The sequence below is a fragment of the Sycon ciliatum genome, chromosome 2 (genome assembly GCF_964019385.1).
Source record: "Sycon ciliatum chromosome 2, ocSycCili1.1, whole genome shotgun sequence".
NCBI lineage: Eukaryota > Metazoa > Porifera > Calcarea > Leucosolenida > Sycettidae > Sycon > Sycon ciliatum.
Window position 1 is genome coordinate 1023218 of NC_088644.1, and position 18385 is coordinate 1041602.

Consider the following 18385-nt stretch of genomic DNA (forward strand, 5'->3'; position numbering starts at 1 on the left):
TTATTGCTAGTCTGCATTAGAGCATAGCAGAATTGATCATGTCACAAGTACTAGCAGTGTCAAGACTTGATGTGCTACGATTGTACTCAGATCATGTGGCAATTTCACGGTAATTCGTCCTGCCACTTTACGCTCTCCCGGAATTGCCTGCAGAAGGCACGTGCCTGTGCAAGGGACAACGCGTTTGCATTGCTTACTGATGCAAGCGGATGGAGTGCAGAGCAGATAAGAAGACAATCATAATCTGGCTATTCAAATAGCTTCGGCTGCTATTAATTGGCTGGACTCCTGGAAACGTGGGCAAGAATCTAAACCAGTCCACGGAAACGATGTGACGCCACACAGGAAGCTAAATGGCAAACCAATCAAGTTCTTTGGCAATGAAACCTTTCACCAACGTTGTCCGGTTACATGCCTAGTGTCACTCACACAAGACCAATGGATGCCACATGTACCTAAAAGATACGCTGTTGATCAACCACAACTCCAATACCACTGAGCAGCGTCTTCTATACAGATCCAATTAGATATTGAAGTATATGAGTCGAAGTTGCTGGTATAGTCTCTCCTAATGACCGCGTATTTGGCATACTTTTCTCTATACTGCACTCTAGAGCTACTTACCTTTTCCGACATTGAACTCAGGCAGTGACCACTCGCCCACAGAATGAGCCAATTGACACAGACACCAAGTACCTGTGCATCCGTCGCAAGAGAGACACGCAAGTTTGCAAGTGCAGTGGATGTACACCCACTGATTTTCTCTTCTGCCAACGATATCAGACATGACCTGAGTGAAACGTATCAAGACTAGCACCGCATTACTGCCCAATTCCATAATTATGATTATTGCGATGCCTTGTGAAAGGATTCTCAATGCACACCTGGTCTACGCCACATGGAATACATCGGATGATAATGACCAAGACAGCTGCCTATGTCTCGCTCTCTTTCCCTCTCTCTCTTTCCCTCTCTCTCTCTCTCTCTCCCCCCCCCCCCCCTCTCTCTCTCTCTCTATCTTCATCTATATCTATCTATCTATCCAATCTGGGGACAGAACTGTTTCGTCCTTTGTGGACTCATTAGCACAGCACAGAGAAATGAGGCCGAACCTGATTGCAATGAAAAATAAATTCCAAAGCCATATTTAAACCAGGGCCGAATATACTGTGCCAAAAATATCTCTATCTATCTCTATCTCTTTATCTCCTTGAGGGCACACTGGGTCCCCTGTTTTCGCAATTCTCCACCTATCAACTCCCTTCTGTGTGTGTGTGTGTGTGTGTGTGTGTGTGTGCGTGCACGGGTGCAGGGTATATGCGCACATATCTTTCCTTCTCTTCCTGTCTTTACTTGGTTTGTGAATTGGCTTTTTAATCATATTTTTTTCGGCTCACTGTTTTATGAGTTCACCTCACTATACGTTTTGCACACAGTACACCAGTGGTACAAGGCTGGTTCATTGCCCAGTGCAATCATCAGGCCGCACAGGCAAGCAGTCAGGCAGCATTACAACAAATCAGCTTTGCTTCACTCCTGTAGTGTCTACTACACTCTGCTTTCGCCGCATTCGACAACTCTCAGCACTCTAGATCTGTGTGCATTATGCTGCTACCTACTTGTATTATACTACTTCAGTATTAGAAATCCAACGAACGAAATCTCTCGTATCTGTGTGTCTCCACATGTTTCTCTGTCTGTCTGTCTCTCTATTCTATTAATCTCTCTATCTATCTGTCTGCCCCTCTCTCTCTGTCTCTGTTTGTGTTTTGGTTTTTCTGTATGCTTGTCTTTGTCATTCTCTAGCTTTCTGCCTATCTCGTTCTGTCCGTGTGCCTGTCCCTATCTGTCTGTCTGTCCATCCATCTGTCTGTCTGTCTGTCTTCCTTTCTGTTTCTCTGTCTCCATCTGTCTGTCTCTGTTTCTCTGTCTGCTTCTCTTCTTCAGTCTTTCTCTGTGTGTCTCTCTTTGTCCCTCACTCGGTCACTTTTCTCTGTCTCTCTCTTTCTCAGTTTTCTCTCTCTGTTTCTGTGTGTGTGCGCGTGTCTCTCTCTCTCTCTCTCTTCTCTTCTTCTCTTCTTCTCTCTCTCCCTCTCTCTGTCTCTCTCTGTCTGTCTGTCTCTCTCTCTCTCTCTCTCTCTCTCTGTCTGTCTCTCTCTCTCTCTCTCTCTCTCTCTCTCTCTCTCTCTCTCTCTCTCTCTCTCTCTCTCTCTATGTGTTTCTCTGAATCTTCGTCTCGGCCTTTCTGTCTGCCTATCTGTGTTTGTCTGTGTAACTCTCCAGCTGTCTCCCTGTCTCTGCTTGTCTCTGCTTGTCTCTCTATGTTTGTCTGTCTTTTTCCGTTTGTCTGTCTTCTTGGCCCTGTACTTATGTCGCTGTTTCTCCGTTTGCTTCTCTTCTTCTGTCTTTCTTTGTCCCTCTCTCAGTCTCGGTGTCTTCTTCCTTCTCGATCTGCCTCTCCCTTTCTTAGTTTTTTTTCTCTCTGTCTCTCCCTAAGGACCCTCTGTCTCTGGTTCTCTGAGTCTTTGTGTCTGTTTCTCCTTTTGTCATTCATTATGTGCGTCCCTCTGTTTCTGTCTCGGTCTTTCTGTGTCTGATTGTCTGTCTCTGTCTGTTTTCTCCTCAGTCTGTGCTTTGTCTGTTTGTCTCTGTCTCTTTCTCTCTGAGTCTGTGTCTCTGTCTGTCGCTCTTTATGCGCATCCCTCTGTTTCTGTCTTTCTGTGTCTGTCTGTCTGTCTCTATCTCTCTACCAGCCGCTGTTCTACACATAATGAAATTGTGTGGCACCGCGCACGTGGCTATGCGTGGGACATTCACACACACACACACACACACACACATTCGTACGCTCGATCATACAAGTACATGTAGTAGTGAAGAATTCACCTCAGACACATTATTAAAACGTATCTCTCTTTCTCTCTCTCTCTCTCTTTCTCTCTCTCTCTCCCTCTCTCTATGCCTGCCACTGTGCTGCATATACAGTTAGTGAAATTGAATGGCACAGAACACGTACATGACTGTATATTTACCCACACGTGGGGCATTCACGGATGCACCCACACACACCATGTATACGCCCGTCGCAAGAGAAGCACCAAATCTGCAAATGCACACACACACACACACACACACACACTTGTACGCTCGATCATACAAGTACACACACACATACTCATACGCTCGATCATACAAGTACAATGTAGATTATGTAGTAGTGAAGAATTCACATCAGAGACGTTAACACGTCTCTCTCTCTCTATGCCTGCCACTGTGCTGCATAATATTATACAGATAGCGAAATTGGTGTGGCACATAACATATACATGACTGTATATTTACCCACGGGCCAAGCGTGGGACATTCACGGATGCACACACACACATACACACACCACACACATGACCTGGAGCAAATAACAGTTCATAGCTACAAGACCTTCAAAGAAAGTCATGGTGTCAAGAAGATAGACACGTACAAGGATAATTGTAAAGTATAAATTATTTTATACATGTACATGTAGCAGGGATATTCTCAGAGAGTCAAACTACCGGATGAAATGGCAAACGAAAGTCTCAACTTTAGAGAGTAGAGTAGAGAGTAGAGTGGGTGGGTGTGCAGACCAGCGAAGGTCATAACACATTGATAATAACGTGTAACCAATGCCGGCAATGGATAATGTGTGAGCGACCAAAGAGGCGTACATAGCATGTCCTGTACCACCATAAACACACCTTGACCTTGCCCATTGCGTAGCAATGATAGCGCATTGTTATTTCTCCAGTCCACGACAGAATGACTGATGGCGTTTCAGGTCGCCGCTTCGACGGAACATGCGGCCGCAGGCGCAACCGTAGCCAGCAGCAGAGGGTGCCTTGGGTGGTCGACGGGCAATGGCACGCCACTCCGGATGGTTCTGGGCTGCATCGTACCATCCACATGTTGGTACAGGTGGCTCAACCGACGCAAAGTCATGCATAACGACGTCCCTCCACCTCTTGCGTGGATCACGCGCGGGGCGCGGGGCAGGCAGTTCACCGAAGAGAACACACTTCGGCAACCGGTGATCTTCCATCCGTGCCACGTGTCCAAGCCAACGCAAACGCCATTCCCGTGCGATGTGACCAATGTCCTCAGGCACTCCAAGGGTCTTTGCAAGGGCTGAGGACGTTGCGTGGGTCTCCCATTGCTGCCGTCGCGACACTCCAACGATAGATCTGACACATTGATGGTGGAAAGGGTTGAGGTGTCGTAGGTCCGGAGCCTTCGGTGTCCAGGTCTCCGCGCCGTACAGGAGGGTAGAGAGCACCACGGCAACATACACGCGACGACGACACTGCAGACTCAGTGACCGGTTCTCGGATACGGCTTGCTTCAAACTACCATAAACACACACACACACGCGCACACACACACACACGCGCGCACACACACACACACACACCGATTGATCAATCATGCTGCCGGAATCCCTCATATATCTCATACTGTGGTACATATCCCTGGGAGAATTGCAAGGAACTAAATACGGCAAGCAAATCGAGGGACATTAGGTGCAAGCCTCGTTGTTCTAGTTGTCTAGACTGCACTGGGTTCTTGAAAATACTGAGCCTCCACGTTGTATCTGTGTGGCATGTGGCATCCGTTGATCTCGTTTGAGTAGTAGTAGGCATGCACTGCATTATGTTTTGATGAAAGGTTCGATAGCTGATGAATGGGTTTATCATTTGGCTTCCTGCGTGGGTATTGCTTCTGTGGATTGGTTTGGAGCAATGTTCAGATAGTCCAGGCATCAGGCAAATTTATAATGGCGGTCCAAGCTAGTTGAATATCCGGATCACTTTTTCTCATCTGGTCTACACTCCATCCGCTTGCATCCGTAAGCAATGCAAACGCATTGTCCCTTGCACAGGCACGTGACTCCTGCAGGCAATTTTTGGAGAGCGTAAAGTGGCAGGACGGATATTCCCGTGAAGTTACAACATGATCTGAGTATAATCGTAGGACATCAAGTCTTGACACTACTTGTGACATGATCAATTCTGCTATGCTCTAATGCAAACTAGCAACAAGAGGCATTTGTCAGATACTAGTAACCATGAGGTACTGAGACGATTCTCTTTAGCAAACCACCCACTCCGCTATAAATGCTCAAATAATCTGTCATCTGCCTGCTCCAACTTGACTGTCCTCTTGACAAGTGAAAATCGCTGGCGTTGTCTGGGCCATAAATACCATTATTGACATTAATCCAACGCCTCCCTTGCTCCTCATCTCTGCATCTCGTAACGATAGGTCTGGCACATCGAAATCTAAAACTAAAATACTTGGAGCTCTTATTTGTTCAAGCTATATTTTCAGAGGCAGGAAGTTGCAAATGGCAAGAAACCCAACTTCTCTTCACCATTGGCATCACGAGCTATGATCATTATCAGTGAGCAATGTTACTAGAGGAAAGTCGCTGGAGTGAACAGAAAGCTTTCCAAGCAGCAACGTTTCTTTCTCAGCAAGAACAAATAAAAATGAAAGGAGCAACACCAAGGATTTGTCTATCCCGGTATAGGTACCCGGGTGTGTGTAGCCTCTGGCAAGGTTCTGTGCCACAGATTTCCAGTGCAACGGCCACGGACAAGTGTCCCACTGAGATGCGGTCGCTCGCCCGGACCGCTCCGACGCGGACACCTGCGAAGAGCAGCCTGTGACGTTTATTTTTTTATGACAGAAAACTGCAAAAAAAGTTGGGCTTGTCCCTTTAGTCCTACCCTTTTTTGGGTGACCTGTCAGCGCCATTTTTTACTTCGTCAACATGGCAACAGCCAAGGTCCGCAAAAAAGTGTTCGGTTGATTCTGAAGGATCCGACGGATCTGAGATTTGGATCTGGATCTGGATCCGACCAAACGATCATAGCCTAAAGAAAAAGAATGTTTGGCACCTATGAATTCAGGGGATGGCCGGCCCACGCCTGGTAAAAAGAAAAAGAAAAAAAGAAATCATAACAAAGAAATAATAGCGAAGTAGCGAAAACAACCGTAACTTTTTTTCGGCGGGCTGTCGTGTGACTGACGTACGTACGTGGACTGAACACGTCCACGTCTACGTGTAGTGCAGCGTGAGTCTGCGGACGCAGGCGCTACACACGTTTTTTTTGTAGGCGGCTCCTTTTGCCAGTTTTGGACTTGACTTGTACTGACTGTACGTACAATTGTAGTTGTACTGCATGCAGTGCATGCAGTGCAGTGAGTGGTACGACTGCTGCCTTGTGCTGGTATACGTACCGGCAAGAGTACATAACCCCCCAGAGTGTGCAACTCCACTATGGGTGCTGTCCCGACAGAATTTCAAGTTGACGTCATTTTGATGATGCAATGCGCACTGTACACGGATTATCAGACGAATCCGGAACCTGTGGTTGACCGAAGCCGATCGATCCTGTACAAATTATTGCAAAGAAAAACGTGTGATGCGTTGACACCCGTACACATGTTGTAAATCACTGGTGCAAGGAGCATTGCGTCATAAATAATGACGTCAACTTGAAATTCTGTCGGGACAGCAGGGTATGTGGGAGTTGCACACTCTGGGGGGTTATGTACTCTTGGTACCGGCAAGAGTAGATAAACACTCTTGGTACCGGTAGGAGAGTCTACTCGATACGACCACCGGCAGACTGGCGAGACTTATTTTGAAGTGACCGTCCGGTTGAGAGTGATTGCCTCGTTCCAGATTAAGGACGGCCTTCTGTTTTGGGATGAAGGACAGACGAGATTGCACTTTCCTCGTGTATTGGGAACGATATTTCACCTGTACCGGTAAGTTGCTGCTCCATGTGTGCAAGCACAGGAAGCGTCGATGGAAAAAGCCCATGTATTCGTGCACGCCGACACCAAACTAGCAATACATGTACCGGTACATTGTACAATTTGTACTTCGATTGAGTTCGAAGTAGTTCCCGAACTTACTTTCAACTCGCATCGTTCTTCATTTGCTTGATGATTTGGACAGTCAGAGTCACCGCTTGAAGTTATTCTCTTCTCGTTCCAGAGCTACACAATGTTTCAAAGTATTAGCCAGTGATCCCTTTATACAACATGTATGGCATAACACTGCGTAATAATGCCGATGTACTGGGTGTCTAAAGGCAGTACAGTGTATTTACATGTACTAAAAAATATATTAAAAAAAAAAAATCCGCCCGCCCGCCCATAAAAAAATGTCCATGTTAGTCGAACCACACACCTTCTTTAGTTTGGCCTAATGAAAGGTTTTACGCGCGTATCCATACGCCTGAAGCGCGTGCGTATCGCGTACACGCGCCAGTTGTGAACACAGCTAGCTTAAGGTGGCAGGCTACCTTCGGCGCCAGCCGATAACATACATGCATTCAAATGTTTGTAACATTGGCATCCCTCATTATTTTTGCACCAAATTTTCTACACATGCTGGTCAGATAATAAAGAACACTTGAACAACCACCACACATGCATTTCGACTTGGAGAACAGGATGCTGGACACACCAAACAAGAATATCGCAAAAATGCGGTCAACAAATTTTTGGTACAAGTTTTCTGCAAGGATTTTAGCAATAGCCAGATACTTATGTTACATAATGAGTGTTCTTGCTCAATACTAGATGCTCACGAAGAGATTTATGCTTCTAGATGTAAAGAATCTGGCTGACACACACATAAAGAAATCACGTAAAGAACGCGCCGTTGGTCCAATTATCTTTCTGTGCCCATACGTCAGTAGATGTGACAAAATCTTCAAAAGTAGAGACGTGAGCACCTTGCAAATTTGACGTAGATATGAATACATATATAGTTTACTGGATTTGGACATACCAAACTGGAGATATGGTGTACCAAAGGTCACACGGTACCCCCCAAAAAGGGCAACTTTTAGCACTCAAAAACCACCAGGACAGTACGTAACGCCTTCCGTCTCTTTGGCCTTGTCTGCATAACCCTTTTTGAAATCCCTTCGAATCACCATCGCCAATGTAGGATGTGTAGCGAAGGCCATTGAGAGCCTCAGATCGATTCCAAATCTTCACTACTGCTGCAGTCTCCATGGCTGGCGATGAGACATTGGTGTTGATGTCGCAGCTGTCAGCATGTGCAGCCTTCCAGGTGGCAAACTCCGCTGCCGTGACTGTCTTCGTGTCGCGTTTGTTGTCCCAAACCTTGCAATGGTTGCAATGCTTCGATAACACCTCCACATCCACCACCTTGAGTGTGTCGTACGCAATTACTGTTTGGACACCAAACACAGAAGAGTACCCACGCCGCATCCATGTGCCGTCAGTGCTTACGGCCACGTGTGACGGATGGTCAGATCCACTCGCTTGCCGCATAGCCAGTAACTCTGCAGCATGGTGCCGCATGCTATTTGTCCCAACTTCAACTGCTGCATCATGCAATGCTGAACAGTGAGACTGGAACGACCGTCCGTACATGGGCTCAGGCATATCCATGATGGCACAGAACATCCTCAGTGCTTCTCTTCCCTTGCCAATCATCCGCATGGCCATTGCTGAAGGTCTGTTCACATCATAAAATCGCATTGGTGTATGTTTTTCAGCAAGGCGGCCCTCAAATACATGCCCACAATGATCGCAGGTAAGCTCAAGAATTGGGGCTAGGTCATATCGAGTCGACTCCTGGACGAGCAATGACCCAGTCTTGCAGTTGGCACAGACACATGATGAGCCAAGAAGACGTGTCAGGGATGGCAAGTGGACGATTCTACTACCACTGTTGTGCTCGTCCGAACTGTCATCATCATCATCATCATCATCAGACTCGTCGCTGGACATAACCTCATCGCTTGAATCACCAGTACAAGAATCAGATGCCACGGAAGATTGATTTGCAACATCCTCAGATGCTGCGACGAATACGTCCAAATCACCATCTTCAGTTGTGGGCTCTTCATGAGCCAAGACAGTCCTTTTCCGCGGGGAAGGCACTTCTTTGGCCTGCTGAGAACCCTGCTCTTGCGTTTGTTACCCATGGCAGATGATCCACCACGGCTTACGTCTCCAGCAATGTCAAAACAAAACTGACAAGGCTTGATGAAACAAAGCTACAACAATTATTTGCTTTGCATGCGCATATGCTGACACTTCGCTGACAAAATTTATTTTGATGTCAGCTGACTGTCTACCTCGCGTACGTCATGAAGGGCAGTCATTTTGGAAATGATTGCCACGGCAACGGATCACAGAGGAGGCCCGCTAGCTCGCGTCAAAAGATTAGAGCGCTACGATCGAAATTGATGAAAATAGCGCAAAAATGACTTTGGTGAAAATTTTAATTGTTTTTGCAATTTCATGCAATTTATTTCATATTCAATTTTGTAATTGTCGCACTTACAATCCACCATAACTCCGGAGCCACTGGACCGATTGACCCAAAATTTTAAATTCTAATGCTTTGTGGCTACCCCAATCAGAAAAGTATCACAGTTAACCTCAAATCAAAAATTCGATTTTTCCCAATTCTGAAGGTAGCCTGCCACCTTAACCCTTTACCGGTCTACCATAAGCGAACCGATACTATAGTATCGGTACGTTTGGCCCTCATTTTTTTGGGGTCTTGTTGCTAGGAGACAGCTAAAATGGCGCTCTACGCGTAGCTGAGGTCCAAGGCTTTCTGACGATGTACAAAACAACCATGCTTACCATACAAATTTTTGCCGTATCGATCGACTGAAGTTTGTTGAAATTGGAAAAGACGACCATCCGCCATGCGTGCATTTAGAGAATGCGAGTGCATCTCTTGGGGCCGTGTTTGACAAGCGTTCTGAGAGCAGTAACACCACCAGTCCAGCCTGGATCTCCCGGGAGGTTTTGCAGTGTAGTGTGTTGAGAAAAAAAGCTCCGTTGAGTCCTGCTAGTTCAAAAATATATCGTCCACGAATGAAGAAACAAAATTCTCCAAACAGAGAGGAAGCCTTCTTGCTGCCGACACGGCGACAGCGACTGTCACAAGGACTCGTCAGGTGTGATCAGCTGATTCGCCTGGTCGTGAGAATCACGGCATGCGTAAGCTCGCGCCTGAGTGCTCATCTGAGCGAGAGTGAATCTGACGCGAGCAGCGCTGAGATGAACAAACCGAAGCTGCGATATCGTGGAATGGGAATTGCTGCTGCTGGCGTATCGCCGATGGCGAGGTGTTGGTGTTCAATGGCGGTATTGTAAAGAGCCTACATTTCTTGTAAAGACGTAGCCCTTACCTGATTGTTTATCGTACGACTTCAGCTCCATCACGAACTTGGTATGCCCTTCGTGCTGTGATATTCGTGTATTTCATTCGCAATTGTATTTTCTCTCAACTTGAAGGGCTACCATGGGCCCTATCCTTGCTTGGACCTAGTCATATTTGAATTTTCTGGACGCGTTCAGGCATACAGATTTTGAAAATATATGGTTTACCCATACCTACATCACATGGTTCTTGAGTTATTGCTGGTTGTGTGTACATGTATTTGCGTGACCACCCCTCACATACATTGAGTTAGACCGGCAAAGGGTTAAAGGGAAACTGAACGCCAAAAATAAGTATGGCTTATCCGAAGGGGAATTGGGCACTGATTCCGATGAGCTATGTCTCGAGCCAATCAGAGAAGAGGAACCGTGTCAAATTTCATAAATAACACCTTCCATATTTGGAAATTGGGCTTGATGACGTGCGTACTGCTTAGCTGTCACCATGCTGTGCATGCTCAGCAGTGTAATTGAATGGAAGAAAACAATTACTTTGGTGTTTTGCAGCTCTATTTCGTTACCTGACGGTAACCAAATCTAGATGTAGGAATCTGTTGAGCAGGAGAGTGACACATGTCTACCCGGAGGCTGTCCAGGCTGCAGTGGTGATGAAGAAGACACGATCATCACCCCGAGATCGATTGTAGCGAATTGGAAAACTCATGGTGAATTTGCTTCCACTCCAAGGCAATGTCGAGGTATGAAGGGTGCTTGTACTGCCTTCCAAAGTGAAGAGGAGATGAACATGGCTGTGCATAGCTGTTGTTCTATGCCAACTTACCTACTCTTGCTGGTACGGTAGTGCTATATTGCGAATTTCGTGGACGAACAACTCTAGTCACTAGTGGCTAGTGAGCAACACTAACAGGTGAGATTTTTCAATTTGACAAAAATTGTTTTTGTTTGAGAACTGACAATGGTAGTCATTAGACTCAGTAGGTGTCTCTCTGCTTCTTCTTTCCCTTCATCGGTAGGGTTGTGCTTGAAGTTAAAATGAATAGAAAATGTGGAACAAAAATCTGATCATGTACATGTAGTTCGAATTTCAACTTCAAAGTATGTGTACATCAAATCACAAAAATTTCAAGGTGGTGCTGTGCATTGAAAAAGACTGCGAGCTGGCAGCAATGGAAAGGGTAGAAACGAAACCAGTAATGTAGAGTATTCATAAGGTAGAGGGAGCTGAAAACGGGAGAAGAGTAGTGAGCATTTCAGTTCGAAGTAGTGTCGATAGACAGAATTGTGTTGCATACGTTGTGAATATTGTGTGAATCTAATAATTGGCGGAGGGTAGTGATTAGGCAGAGCATTGTTACAATACAAGGTACTTTGTGAGCAGATAGAAATCAATATCACGGCATGGTTTAGACAGGAACCCATAAATGTCACGAAATTGCTAATCCAAAATTATAATAATTATTATCCCCTGAGTAGTGTTTTTTATTATGGTGTTCTCCTGTGTTTACATGCAGAGCCTTGACGTTGCTGGACGAGCGACAATATAAATTACGATGTAGCTCATGATGTGGAATGACTGCCGTATCGCATTGCCAACGCAAACCCATCCTGTGTCAGTGCAGCCATCCAGCAACTTCAACTCCCGGACCAGATGCCGCTGCAGCTGAACACCATGCCGATGGAAAGCCAGGAGTTGATAGAGAAGCATTCTGGTCTGCACAGTGCAAGGCAAAGAACAATTATGAATTATAATGCATTGTAATCCTTCCCACACTTCTTTGTAAAAACAAACAAACAGTGCCATTATCATAACACTTGATCAAGCATCTTGATGGAGGTATTTTCCATTGTGCTGGCCCAGCATCTGCACCAGGAAGACCATGTACACTTACATGTATCTTGTGGGTGTTCGGGCATGTGTGTTTGTGTATTCGTCTGTGCACGTGTGTGTGTGGGGGGGGGGGGGGGAGGGGGTCCTACGCACACGTGTATGGGTAGGAGTGTGTGTGTGTGTTGGGGGGGGGGGGGGGGGGGGGGTACATGCACATGTGTATGGATGTGCGCGCTGCACGCGCGTGTCTGTGGGATGGGGTGCACGCACATGTGTACATGTGTGTGCGCAATCACAGCATGTGTGTATGTGTTCGTTGAACACATGGTGTCCTCCTGATTCCATAAACTTTGTGATCATTGTGATTGCATGTGCTTTGAAGTTGAAATTCGCAATACATGTACTGATGCTTGATTAGATTTATGTTCCACATGTTCTATTTATTTTATTTTACTTCAAGCACTTGTACTTTTCAAGCACAACCCTACGAATGAAGGGAAAGAAGCAGCAGAGAGACACCTACTGAGTCAAATGACTGCCACTGTCAGTTCTCAAACAAAAACAATTTTTGTCAAATTAAAAAATCTCACCTGTTAGTGTTGCTCATTAGCCTCTAGTCACTAGAGAGTTGTTCGTCCACGAAATTTGCAATATGCCACTACGGTATCAGCAAGAGTAGGTACGTTGGCGTAGAACAACAGCTATGCACAGCCATGTTCATCTCCTCTTCACTTTGGAAGGCAGTACAAGCACCCTTCATACCTCGACATTGCCTTGGAGTGGAAGCAAATTCACCATGAGTTTTCCAATTCGCTACAATCGATCTCGGGGTGATGATCGTGTCTTCTTCATCACCACTGCAGCCTGGACAGCCTCCGGGTAGACATGTGTCACTCTCCTGCTCAACAGATTCCTACATCTAGATTTGGTTACCGTCAGGTAACGAAATAGAGCTGCAAAACACCAAAGTAATTGTTTTCTTCCATTCAATTACACTGCTGAGCATGCACAGCATGGTGACAGCTAAGCAGTACGCACGTCATCAAGCCCAATTTCCAAATATGGAAGGTGTTATTTATGAAATAATTTGACACGGTTCCTCTTCTCTGATTGGCTCGAGACATAGCTCATCGGAATCAGTGCCCAATTCCCCTTCGGATAAGCCATACTTATTTTTGGCGTTCAGTTTCCCTTTAAGGGGGCAGCCTACCCATAAATTTCATATGGCATTCAATTGACCGTAACTTTGGTGTTTCTCAGTGGATTTGAGTGAAATTTTGACCACACACTCCTGCCACTAAGTTATGCTGGCCCTCAGGACATGATTTACAAGTTCTTGCGCCTCACTGACAGGCTTTCCAGGCCGGAAAAACTCAAATTTCCGGCATAGTGTCACGGTGTGCGAGCCACCCAGGAGCCAAACAAATGCATTTACATTTTTTTCACATTTTCGTGCCCATTCTGTCCGTGCGCGGGACCCAAACCTAAAACAAGTCCAGAAGCAGCCATGGGTGGTGGGGTAGGGCCCCTCAACGTGGCCCTGGAATCTGTCACAACGGAACGAGTGGGCGTTCTCTCGCGGACTCCCACAGACCCAAGTCAATTATTTTTGAATTTTTTAGGTTTAGGGTGTGCTACGAGGTCGTACCTTTGATACAACATCCAGTGCTGGGACCTCCACAGCAAGCCATTTCCACAGCGCTGCACACCAAATCCAGGATGCCCTCAGAAACCGGCAAAGACTGCCACTCACGTTTCACTACTGCCTAGTACTGAATCCTACCTGACTTCTTGACACGACTCAAACTTGCCAAAGTCACTAAATCAACGTCAACTACAATAATCAAGCCACATATCTGCAACGTCACGAGGGTGCTGGCAAAAGTCCTGCTGCACGGCGGCGGGCTTCCGCCGTGCAGCCCAATACGTGGCTCAAAAACCTGATTTTTTGGACTTGGAGCAAAATTCTGCACACTTTCACGTGTTTCCATGATACGACAAGTTGCGCACGGTCTGCTCACATTCAAATACAGTGCTGCCAACAAATGACAGCGTGCAACAAAAAAATCTTTCCTTGCAAGGGCACATTTTCGGCCATAACTCTTGAACGGCCGGTCAGATCGGGACCGGCACAATTTTCAGAGAATTTGCAGCTATTCATGCTCTTTCAACTGACGTAGCACTCAATATGAATTTACAAATTCGATTTTTCAGCGAATTTTTGGGTAGTCTGCCACCTTAAGGGGGACACCACCATTCGCGGCCCAAATCAGACCGCATACAATTGAAATAGACATATCATGAAAACGGATTGGCAGATTGCCTTCAAATTTTCTATGTTCAATCACTATATACTGCTCCACAATGTAGGCACCAAAAAGAGAATTTACAGTTCATCCCAGTAATGCTTGATGGGCTACACAAATTCTTCACGGGTGCGCACAAACAGCAATTTTTTTGGACAACTTTGCAGCAAGATGTATCAACATAGACAGTTCCAAAATGCAGCAAAACCCAGTCCATATGCCTATGCAGGGAATGAACTACAATGAACTCTATCTGACAGGTATTACTACCCCAAATGCAGAGACAAAACAGGACGAGCCGCAAAACGCGTAAAATAGAAGGCACTGTGGGAGCTCAAAATCCAATGTAAAAGGTCCTATGATCACCATTGTAGTTCAATCCCTGCGCAACAAGTCACTGATTCCAAAAATGTATGGGTTGATAGGTCTAAAATAAACACACTAGCCGCAATCATGTCCAAGAAGGCAGAAAAAGGCCAAAAAGCACAAACATTTAGGTGTCCTTTTCATAGATTCTAAGACTATTGTTCCAACTAAAACCCACCAGCCTCGTATGTGACACCCTCAGCTTCCACAATCTGCTCCTCAATTCCCTTCCTGCACCTCCTCCTTTGTTTCCTTCGCTGTTTTTCCTCCTGCTTCATCTTCTTCTCAGCCTTGGCCACTCTAATAGTAATACTATCCAACATGAGCTGGCGTTCTGCAAAAACGCCAGGTGCGGTTGCAGAGAGGGATATGGCCCGACTTCCACTTCTCATACTCGTCAGCTGTGACTTCACTATGCGCCTGGCGAGCTTTCCACAAGCTGAAGCCATGGCAGTACTTGGAAGCTAGATGCACATCAAGGACCTTCCCGACTTGCCAGTCAATTGCCGTAAACGCACCGTGTAGGGAGGAAAACCCGCGCTTCATTCACGTACCATCATAGGTGACAGCAGTTATATGCTTAGGCCTGTCCATTGTCTTGTTCATCTGCTGCTTCGTTCATGCTGATTTGCGCAACTGACCTTGCCGCCTTGCACAATGCTCGCTGGTGCCGCTGGAATGCAGATAGCTGAACAGGTGGGGCAAATTCATGAGGCCGCAAAAAAATTGCCAGCCAACATGGCCAATTCCCAGCGTGCGCAATGCCAGAACACTGCGGCGATTGCACTCATAAAACTGTCCTGACTTCTCCACCACTGGCAGGCTGGTGCCTGCTGAACACTGGCTCTTTATTGCAGCATGTGATTCTGACAGTGGATGCAAGGCCAGAACGTGCAGTTTCAGCAATGGTCAGCTCACCTCCACAGTATTTTACACGAGCAAGCAGAGAAAATCAAATTTCGTAAACAATTCAAGTCCAGTGGCGTCTGAATCACAACTTTCAGCGATTGGGCCATGACAGTATTCAGAGAACGAGGAATCACTTGAGGGAGCAACTGTCTGAGTTCGAGGCCAGCGTACATCCATCAAAGCTCTCCTCCGAATCCGACTCACCATCGCTCAGTTGAATCCATTAATTTTTTATTATGATCACTGCATTCTTATTTTTGGAACGCCATCGTACAACTTGCGCTTCGAGGCGGACTCTGGCACTGCTTCAGCTTCATAAACTCCCTCAGCAGCTTCCTGGACAGGTGCTGCGTGCAGTGAGAATCCTCTCTTTGCAGGACGCTTGCACGACCTGCTCTTCTTGTTCCCCATTGTGCATCGCGCTCGAAACTGCAACAGCAAAGATTAAGAAGTCCTTTGGGAAAGAATTTTTTGCACTTTTTTTGCACGTGGCACGGGTCACTGCTGCCATGGCAACAAAATTTGGAAGTAAAAGCGCTTCAAAACCCCCAAACTCCACGGCCACAATCTTGACAGCTCGTTTAGTGCACGAGCATCGCGATGTGTACAATTTTTTTCAACTTTTTAGTGTACATGTACGAACATCGATGTGTACAAATTTTTCAAATATTTTCAAATTTCAAACGGTCATATGACTGCAACGGTTGGTCCGAATCGCTTCAAATTTGGAATACTGACACCTCAGCTCAGGGCATATGCTTTGATTTCCAATAGCAAAAAGGTGACAAATCGAAAGTTGATTTTTTGACCCCTGGAAGGTGGTGTCCCACCTTGGGGGCAGCCTACCCATAAATTTCATATGGCATTCAATTGACCGTAACTTTGGTGCTTCTCAATGGATTTGAGTGAAATTTTGACCACACACTCCTGCCACTATGCTGGCCCTCAGGCCATGATTTACAAGTTCTTGCGCCTCACTGACAGGCTTTCCAGACCGGAAAAACTCAAATTTCCGGCATAGTGCCACGGTGTGCGAGCCACCCAGGAGCCAAACAAATGCATTTACAATTTTTTTTAGGTTTAGGGTGTGCTACGAGGTCGTACCTTTGATACAACATCCAGTGCTGGGACCTCCACAGCAAGCCATTTCCACAGCGCTGCACACCAAATCCAGGATACCCTCAGAAACCGGCAAAGACTACCACTCACGTTTCACTACTGCCTAGTACTGAATCCTACCTGACTTCTTGACACGACTCAAACTTGCCAAAGTCACTAAATCAATGTCAACTACAAAATTAATAATCAAGCCACATATCTGCAACGTCACGAGGGTGCTGGCAAAAGTCCTGCTGCACGGCGGCGGGCTTCGCCCGCCGCCGTGCAGCCCAATACGTGGCTCAAAAACCTGATTTTTTGGACTTGGAGCAAAATTCTGCACACTTTCACGTGTTTCCATGATACGACAAGTTGCGCACGGTCTGCTCACATTCAAATACAGTGCTGCCAACAAATGACAGCGTGCAACAAAAAAATCTTTCCTTGCAAGGGCACATTTTCGGCCATAACTCTTGAACGGCCGGTCAGATCGGGACACAATTTTCAGAGAATTTGCAGCTATTCATGCTCTTTCAACTGACGTAGCACTCAATATGAATTTACAAATTCGATTTTTCAGCGAATTTTTGGGTAGTCTGCCACCTTAAGGGGGCAGCCTACCCATAAATTTCATATGGCATTCAATTGACCGTAACTTTGGTGTTTCTCAATGGATTTGAGTGAAATTTTGACCACACACTCCTGCCACTATGCTGGCCCTCAGGCCATGATTTACAAGTTCTTGCGCCTCACTGACAGGCTTTCCAGACCGGAAAAACTCAAATTTCCGGCATAGTGCCACGGTGTGCGAGCCACCCAGGAGCCAAACAAATGCATTTACAATTTTTTCACATTTTCGTGCTCATTCTGTTCGTGCGCGGGACTCAAACCTAGAACAAGTCCAGAAGCAGCCATGGGTGATGGGGTATCGAGGTAGCTGAGACTTGCCCCGTCTCACTCACGGCCGCTGGGATCTTTGTGCAAGTCATCTATTGCATGCTCAGGATCCTAGGAACTGACAGAAACTGGTCAAACATGCCCGGGGGCACGCACATGCACATGCCAGAAGACTTGAAAGACAGCAGCTAGCAGCAGCAGTAGCAGCAGCAGCATGCTAGCAACAACAACAACAGCAACAGCCCTCCAACACATCATTAACGCCTACACATAGACGGACCCTGTTCATCCGCGACCACCCAAATGTACCGTCTGCTGCATACCAGACCACACCCAAGCCGCTACTGCATGTGTCGAGCTAGTTGCTCAGACAGAGCCGCCATGTCATTATGGTGACACGTGTTTGGCAACAAGAATTTTAGGACAATCAGAATGACAACACCAACACCACCCTGGTCTGTATCAGTGTATGGGTTCATCCGCGACCACCCAAATGTACCGTCTGCTGCATACCAGACCACACCCAAGCAGCTACTGCATGTGTCGAGCTAGTTGCTCAGACAGAGCCACCATACCATGTCATTATGGTGACACGTGTTTGGCAACAAGAATTTTAGGACAATCAGAATGACAACACCAACACCACCCTGGTCTGTATCAGTGTATGGGACTGCACCCTAAGACATGATGTCATCAGCTCTTTGTCCATATTTGATGAGAAGAGCGTAGCATTGAATCGTGATTGCTGATT

The 18385-nt window shown here is 46.3% G+C and overlaps 1 protein-coding gene across 2 annotated transcripts in view; it reads left to right on the plus strand.

The window, feature by feature from the left end:
- The window catches only part of LOC135808180 (eukaryotic translation initiation factor 2-alpha kinase 3-like), a 156197-nt gene that overhangs the window by 95861 nt on the left and 41951 nt on the right, over positions 1 to 18385 (plus strand). The gene's annotated exons all lie outside the window — the stretch shown is intronic.